The 9,273-nt window shown below is 36.0% G+C and overlaps 1 pseudogene; it reads left to right on the forward strand.

Moving 5' to 3' along the window:
* Positions 1-1,040: 1,040 nt before the first annotated feature.
* On the forward strand, positions 1,041-2,426 carry LOC120180879 (annotated as a pseudogene).
* Positions 2,427-9,273: the final 6,847 nt, after the last annotated feature.

Raw genomic sequence — 9,273 nt, forward strand, 5'->3', positions numbered from 1 at the left:
CTATAAAAAAAATATACGAAAAAATAGTTCATTATTTCTCACTTATTAATGGTTTAACTTCATCATTTTGTCTTTGCCTTTGTTCATGAAAAAGATATCTTAACCACCAAAAAGCTAATTAAAAAAATAGACCTTTTAAACATATTAAAATAATTAACAAAAGAGAGTAATTAACACTGTATATGGAAAATGAAAAGTTGAATATACATACAATATAGTTTCATCCATGCTTGGAAAGCTTTTAGAAAATACAACATTCTGAAGCTCCACGAGAGATTTAAACTGTAGAAAGTGACCATCTCTATCTGTTCAGAGTTAGAAGATTCGTACGGTCGCCATTTTATTTATACTTATCCCCATTAAAGCCGAGTCGACACTTTTCTGAATAATATTACTTCTCCAATTGCCACCACAAAACGACACAGTCTAAGTGTTCTTATCCCTAAAAATACTGCACTTTCCCAACCTATACATTTCTATGCTTACGTCACCCACCTTCTAATCAAATATAACCCCTTCTGCTTACGTGTCAATATATAATGGATTTTCAGCCACCCACCTTTACAACGTTACCGTTGAATTCAGTGAACTTGTCCAATGCTTCCATTTTTTGTTTTGTGGCATGCAAAATAGGTAGTCGTACGATCATTAGATTCTACGTCCTTAACTATTCAGTTTTTACTTTAAGGTAGTGCCTTTTTTTCCACATTGGAGTCCACTGTCACTATCTTTAATTTCTTTGCAATGGCAAAATATGTTGCTTCTTCTTCTCGATGGCTTCTTCAAATCTTGATTTTGAAGATTATATTGACGACACGGGCAGAGCACCCGGGCACATGGGAACTCATAGTCTCAAACGCCGGAATTGCCTCCATGCACACGGCGGTTACCCGTTTTAACACGGTTGTTCTTTTGGACCGAACCAACATCGGACCTTCCCGTAAAATGCTTCCCAAAGGCCACTGCCTTTACGACGGTACGACGTCGTGCTTAAAAAGGACTGTTTCGCTCATTCCGTCGTTTTCGATTTCCAAACAAACCAAATCTGACCGTTGATGATCCTCACCGACACTTGGTGGTCATCGGACCAGTTCCTCCCCGACCGAACACTTTTACAAACCGGAGGAGACTTGGACGGATTTAAAAAGATCCGGAAATTCGAACCGAGTGAACCCGGAGGGAATTGCGATTGGGTGGAGCTTAAAGACGTGGAGTTAGCTAATGGCAGATGGTACGCAACGAAACAGATATTACCGGACGGAACGATAGTTATCGTCGGAGGGAGAGGAACCAACACTGCCGAGTACTATCCTCCGCGGATGAACAAAAACGGCGCCGTTGAACTGAAATTCCTTGCCGATGTTGAAGATAATCAAATGTACAACTTATACCCTTACGTTCACCTCCTTCCCACGGCCACCTTTTCATCTTCGCCAACAACAAAACAGTCATGTACGACCACGAAGGAAATACCATAATTCGAGATTACCCACCATTATCGGGGGGCCTACGGAATTATCCATGCTGGATCGCCAGTGATGTTAGCTCTCGAAGGCGATTTTTCGACTACCGTGGTTGTCGTCTGCGGGGGAGCCCAATATGGAGCGTTCATCGAGAGGAGTACCGATACACCGGCGCACGGTAGCTGTGGGCGGATTGTAGCCACCGATCCAAAACCGGGTTGGGAGATGGAGGATATGCCTTACGGACGGATCATGGGAGATACGTTGATGCTTCCCACAGGTGATACTTTGATCATCAACGGAGCTCAAGCCGGTACCCAAGGTTTCGAGATGGCTTCCAACCCGTGTTTATACCCAGTCCTTTACTGACCGGACCAACCCGTCGGGTTACGATTCATTACTTTGAACCCGGGAACTGTTCCCAGAATGTACCATTCAACTGCCAACTTGTTACCGGACGGGAGGGTTTTAGTTGCGGGTAGTAACCCACATTACTTTTACAAATTCGCCGCTGAATTTCCGACGGAACTAAGGCTGGAAGCGTTTTCACCCGAGTATTTGTCACCGGATCGGGCCAATATTCGACCCGTAATCGAGGAAATTCCGGAGACGGTACGTTTTGGCGAGGCGTTCGCTGTTTTGGTGTCGGTTCCGTTGTCGATTGTTGGAATCATTGAGGTCTGGGAGCGCACCATTTTCGACACATTCATTTTCACAGGGTCAAATATTAGTGAAACTTGCCGTTACGCCGTCAGTCCCAGACGGTGGTCGATACCGGATTAAATGTACGGCACCACCGAATGGAGCGGTTGCTTCGCCTAGTTATTATATGGTGTTTGCTGTTAACCAGGGTGTTCCAAGTGTTGCACGCTGGGTTCATTTGGTTCCTTAAATTGTATAACAAACGCGTTTCGTAAAATTTTAATTGTTTATTATATAAAATGTATTATCTTTTATTTTATTTTTCAAAAATTAGGAAACAAATAGTGGTAAGCTTTGCAATTGTATTAATATATATTTTTATCAGAATATTGTATTAATTTATGAATGTCTTAAAATTTTCATTTGTTTATATACAAATTAATGATTTTTGTTGTGTTGTAATGAAAATTAAATAACTTTGATAAAGAGAAAGTAATAACAAATAATTCTTCGAGTATGGCAGTGATTTCCCTTTTTCTGTAAAAATCACACTTTTCCATCGATTAGAATGGGGCTGGCCAGTGGCCATTCAATTTTATAGCTCTAGCTACACAATTAATAGGATAATGCTCCACCATTAAAGTAGGGTCCAACGTGAGATTAAGTCGAATCGATTTAAATTTTTTTGAACTATTTGATTTAATTAATCTTGTTTTATGATTTAAATTTGATTTAAATTTTTTTTGAGTCAAGTTTGTAAAATTAGAGTCGAATCGAGTTTTTAATTTTTTTTTAAAATTTAATTATAAATATTTATAATATCATGATACTATTTGATTTTAATTTAAATATTTTTTTATAACCATATATATATATATATATATATATATATATATATATATATATTATTTCATATTTTTTTAATATATGAGATATATATATCGTACAAAATTAAAAAATTTGACTCAAACTTAAAAAACAATATTCTAATTCTTAAAAATTTTGAATTATACGAAACTCATTGAAAAAGATTATATCCAATACGAATCCAAATGATTTGATTTTCAACGTCAACTCTTTTGTGCATCTCTACCCAATTAAAAACAGCTTCTTCATAACGGTCTTCCTTTTCCTTCTCAAAGTTAAAATTATGAATGTGATTTTAATTTGGGTAAAGAAATATTGAGTTTTTTAATTATTAAAACTTATAAATAGTCTCATGATGATAGATATTACTTTGTTGAGTCAATTTGTTATTAAAAAATATAAAATAGTCACCCAATTATTCATATGTTTCAAATTCATCATTTTTCGTTAAAAAATTAGCGACCGTTTGAGCTAGATGTTAACCTATTAACTAAGATATGATATAATATGATCTCAGAATCGTTTGAGTTGTATTTTGTGGATCAATTCTCTATTTACAATATGTCGTCGAGCTAGTGCTTGAAACATTATGAAGTGAAACCAGTACTTGAAAGCAATGACGATACTAGTAGACATCATTGAAATATGATTTTATCATGTCCTAGCCAGTAAGTTAACGTTTAGCACAAATGATCGTCAATTTTTTAATGAAAAAGATGATTGGAATATATGAATAGATGAGTGACACTTTAAATAGTCAGGACTGAACAAAATAACACCATATAGTCAATGGACTCAACAAAACAACACCCTATAATCAAGACCATTTTTATACTTGACCCTTTTCATTTTAAGTGATTCTATTTAATTGTTAGATTAAAAAAGTTTTATTAGTTAAATGATTGAACTTTTATTTTGATATATTAAAGAAATCTTGTATTAAATTTAGGTGACCAACTGCATGAATGCAAGGTGATTTAGTAATTAGTGGAAACGTATTACAAGCTGATACAAGCAAAGAATTGAGCTTTACTAATATGCTACAATCTCATAACTTGCTTTAATTGATGACTATTAAACACTAAACAAAAAGCACCATTTATCTTTATTTATGTGAATGAACACCATTGAGTTATGTCAAGCCATCGATCCAGCAGCATCTTCTTCTTCATTGCAATTTGCCACGGCCAAGCTCTGGACATTTTTGTAAGAGTAACGCTTCGCCACGACCACAAAGATCAACAAGTTCGCCATTGTCAATATCGCCAATAGCCAATAAAATTTGTCTAAGCGGCTGCTATTCAAGTCTTTGCCGAACCAGCTTTCGCCTCCTTTCTCGGTGACGTGATCGACAAGTGTTATCAGCAGGCTGCTGAGGAAATTCGAAGCTCCTATCACGCTGAGGTAGAATGCAATGCCTAAGCTTCTCATGGAATCCGGGACTTGGTCGTAGAAATACTCTTGCAAGCCGACCAGGGTAAATCCGTCTCCGGCTCCGATGATGAGGAACTGTGGTGCTAACCAGAATACACTCATGGACAGTGAGCCATTCACTGGTTCATTTTTAACAACATCTAATCTCTTTTTCTCCACTAGGGCTGCAACTATCATTGTAGTGATTGAGAAAAGCATTCCAAAGCCAATCCTCTGGAGAATAGTGATGCCTCGTTCGTTTCCGATTGCTTTCCTCAGTACCGGTACGAGGACCTTTTCGTATATCGTTACTGATATTATCATTCCAATGGCAGCTAGAGAGTAGATTGAGGCCGGTGGGATCACGAAATTGGCAATCTTTCGGTCCATGATGACCCCTTGTTTGATGAAGAATGTGGCAGCTTGGGCTACACACATTCCAAATGGTAAACTTGTCAACCATATGGGAATCATGTTGATAACAAGCTTCATCTCCTCCACCTTGTTCACTGTTGCAAGTCTCCATGGACCCTGTTTCTCAGATGAATTACCCTTGTCCTCAATAATGGCAGCTCTGTCAAGGAACCTGAAAGGCACACCATCATTAGTTATAAAGATGAACTGAATCCGGATTAGTCAGCCAATTTGTCGATATCGGTGGTAATAAAAAATCAACATACAAACCCAAAGTTTTTCTTACTTAAGTTTCTTGGTGTGGCACAAAAGCCTCCCCTGAGCCATTCGTGACTTGGGAACTTCATACAGTTCTGCAGTATTGGAAGGGTAAGGCAGTTTTCTTTTAGAAATGGCGGCTACGAGAACCTGTAACATCGGCGTTAAGGGGCTTCCGGATACCTTCCTATAACGATAATATGGCCTTCCGAGGACGAAGATTAACAGCGAGGATGCCATCACTATGGTAAGAATAATATCCGCAATGCCCCAATTGACATGGTCTTGAACGCAAACAATTACAGTGACGGCCAATAAGAGTCCTAGGCAAAGACCAGAGTTCCACCAGTTGAAGAAGGACAGCTTCTTCTTCCTCTCTTCTGGGTGATCATCGTCAAACTGGTCAGCTCCGAAGCTCTCCAATGAAGGTTTATGGCCACCCGTTCCGATGGAGATCAAGTATATGGCAAGGAAGAAGGCCACTTCATGAGCCTTCCTCGGCTCGGTACACACATCTGCATCACATGCCTTTAAGCTTGGTACAAACCAGGACATTGTCAAGAGAATCAAACCCTGTTTATTACCAATAAAGAATGTAGAGTAAGCGAAAATTTACAAACACGAATCAATCGAATTAAACGAGGAAACAAGATTTACCAAAAGGTAGACGATGGACGAAACAAGAACTGTGTAAAACCGGCCCAAGTAAGCATCAGCAATGAAGCCACCAAAGAGTGGCATCAACGTGGTGACCCCAGCCCAGTAGTTGACACTCCTGGCCGCTGTTTTGAGGTCTTGGTGAATCACTTTAGTGAGGTAAATGATCAAACTTGTTGCTATCCCAAAGTAACTCAGCCTTTCACTGAACTCAATTGCTGCCCCAAAAGAAGCAATCAGTCATTCAAAACACATTGCTATAGTACAACATCAAATTGTTGATATGATATGGAGTTTTGGCATTTGTTCTTGTTGCTGCAAATTAAAGGTTAGAATTTGATTAAGAAAAGTAGTAGGGCCATGGGAAAGGATTATGACTGTTTGGGGTAGAATGTCATCAAGATTCCCCGATGTGGACTTACACAAACCCCAAATGAAAACCCAAAGCCTAAAAATTGTCAAATACATCAAAGATGAAAGGTGTACAGAAAAAAAACAGGACAACCCATTTTGCATAAAATAAGGTCAAACAATAGTGCTACTCCCACTGAATTCTAAATTAGGGTTTTATGGTTCATACAAGCTCTGCTGCATACTAGCTTTTCAAAGCCTCTTATTTGGTCATATTATTCAGTGCTGCAGTGGCCCCCCTACCACTTTCAGCCATTATTTTATCTCTTATACCTTTGTATACGACATTTGGGTACTGTTTCTATGTATGGCTAACTTTCTTCCTAGATGAGAACTTGTAATAATATTCCTATATTTGTAATAAGGACCAGTTGGATGGGAATCAAGTGAAACCGACTTTCTTACAAGTTCTGATATTCTAAATGTAAATAATGGCTTAACATAGAATTTAATAGTGAAACTTAAGCACAACTATTGACCCCCTTCAAAACGAAGTGACCATTAGCTTAGTATCAGGGGTATTCATGGTCGGTTAATCGTATTGTTTAACCTAAACGATTCAGTTAACTATTATAACAATTAATCATAAATAATGGTTAATCATTTATCAAAATTTGTTATTAACGGTTCGGTTATATATTAACTTGTAACCTATTACATTTTTTTTCATAGGTTCACTCCTTTTGAGCATGATGAAAATATCTCCCCAATATTTGTTATATTAAAATTTTAAGGATAAATACTTAGATAAAAATATTCTAAACACAAACTTCATACTTAGTTTAAAAAAAGAAAAATCACACTGATATTATATAATAATTATATCTACATACTATATATTACCGTATTAGTTTAAAATTCTAACACAACACAAAGTATACTATCATGAATCATACTACAAATTCAATATAAAACAATAATCTAATACACTTTCCTTAAAAAACTATATCTTTAATTTAATAACAGTTAACTAATGGATAATCATTTGTCAAAATTTGTATTCATTAATTGTCACTTTTAGCAATCCGATTAATTAAAATTATTTCTTTAATAGTTCGATTATTAACCTATAAAATATAATGATTATATCAATTAATGATTTCAGTTAATGATTACAGTTAAGGGTTATAATTTAATCTCCAAAGTCCACACCCCTACCTAGAATGCAGCAACAGCTAAATGAAAGAAGAAAGAAAAAGAAATCCTTTGAAAACGTTTTCATGGAAACCAAATTTGTGTTAAAAGAATCATATATATATATATATATATATATATATATATATATATATATATATCTTACTGATGATAAAGAGGGAAGCTTTCCAAGCACCGGTGGAAGCTCGGAGTGGGAGTCTTCCTTTATGATCAACAGAAGAATCATAAACCCATGTCTCTTCATCCTCACCAACTGCAATATCCCTTATTTCTTTCCCATTTCTCTCATCCATCTTCAAGTTCCTCAACTCTACCCAAACAACAAGCAAAAGCAAAACAATAATGTGTGTATAAATTTCCTAATGATACTGCGTTTATGTTTGCTTGCAGTGAAGGAGAAGAGATGATTTGTGCGGGAAAAGGTTATGCCTTGGACCTCTCTTTATAGGCAAAGATATTTGCTTTGATTTGACATGGACAAAAGAAGAGGATAAACATATAATTAAAATCATCCCACCCAAAAGAGAATAAAAAAAATCTTACTAAATGTATATATTTATGTTTTTATATAGACAATTTATATTTATTATCAAAATGTGTTATTGATGTTTATAGATTGGAATGGAATCAGTACCAATTACTTTGAAAGAATTTTTATTTATGATTTTCATGTCATTGTCAAAAGGAAAAAGAAAAGGAAAAGGCTTGCGTTTAGAGTACTTAGTGAAGGTCTATTGCCAATGTTATATTCCTTAATCGAATGCTTATTATTTAAAGAAATTGTTTCATTTATCAAAAACATTATTTCTCTATCCACAGTAGTTGGTTTAAATGATAAGCAGTTTGATACCGTTTAAGTATGATCTTTAATTTAAGTCATTGTGTATGCAAAATTCCCTGTTGGAAGACTAACTCGTCAAAACCAGGTATGCGATACAGGTCGATTTAAATTTCTCAAGACGAAACCTTGAAATTATGAGACAACTAAAAAAATTATTTCTTTTAATGTCTGTAATTTTATGTAGTCGAGCATAAATATTTTTTCCTTTTTTATTTTTTTCTCTTTCCTTTTTGATTTATTATTTTGGTATTTTATTTATTTATTTAATATTATCATTTTTTATGCATTTAATTTCTATTTATTGTTATTATTACTTTTAACATTTTTGACTTTTTTTTAGATTTCCAACCAAATCTAAGGTAAACAATTCAAATCGAATTTTTAAATTTTAATTTAAATTATTAATTTTCGTAATTAAAAACAACCGATAAATTAATTGGTACCGAAAGGGCGGTTCAAGGGTGCTAATCCTTCCTTGACTGTAACCGACTCCCGAACCCAATACGTTTCTGGTACAACGCAGATCAGGTAAGATGGTGTCCGACCCACCTATATTCGTTTTAAAGTGGTCGGTGGCGACTCTAACCCAACTCATCCACATTTTTCAAGTCGAAACCCAATTTTGGGGCCCAACCGAAAGACGGTTACGACATCTTGGCGACTCAACTAGGGAAAGGTAAGTGAGTCAAGCCATAATTAATTTTCGATTGTCTTTTATGTGAAAATAGTAAATTTTAATTTTAATTTATTTATTCGATTCAAATTATTTACCTTTGATTATTTTTCGAGTAAATAGTTGTACTGACCGTTTTTTACTGATTTCATCCCTTAAAGATTTTTCATCTAAGGCTCTAAACTCGAGCTCTGAACCCATTTTAAGTGGGGGTGAAAGCGACGTCTTCGTGTGAATTTATTCACCGTATGGGCCTAGCAAGTAACCTTCGACATTCATATACCTTATGTCTTCGTGTGAATTTATTCTCCGTATGGGCATAAGGGAATGTGTCCTCTCGAGTTTAACTTAGTCCACACAAGCCTGTGATGGGTTTAGGACTAAGGGTCTGGCAAGCCCAATGGGGCACCGGCAAGGAGAACTCGGGTACCGTTTTTTAGAACCTAAACCGGGAGGCTATGGAGAATTAGAGCTCACCC

The sequence above is a fragment of the Hibiscus syriacus genome, unplaced genomic scaffold (assembly GCF_006381635.1).
Source record: "Hibiscus syriacus cultivar Baekdansim isolate YM2019G1 unplaced genomic scaffold, ASM638163v2 tig00112503_pilon, whole genome shotgun sequence".
Lineage (NCBI taxonomy): Eukaryota > Viridiplantae > Streptophyta > Magnoliopsida > Malvales > Malvaceae > Hibiscus > Hibiscus syriacus.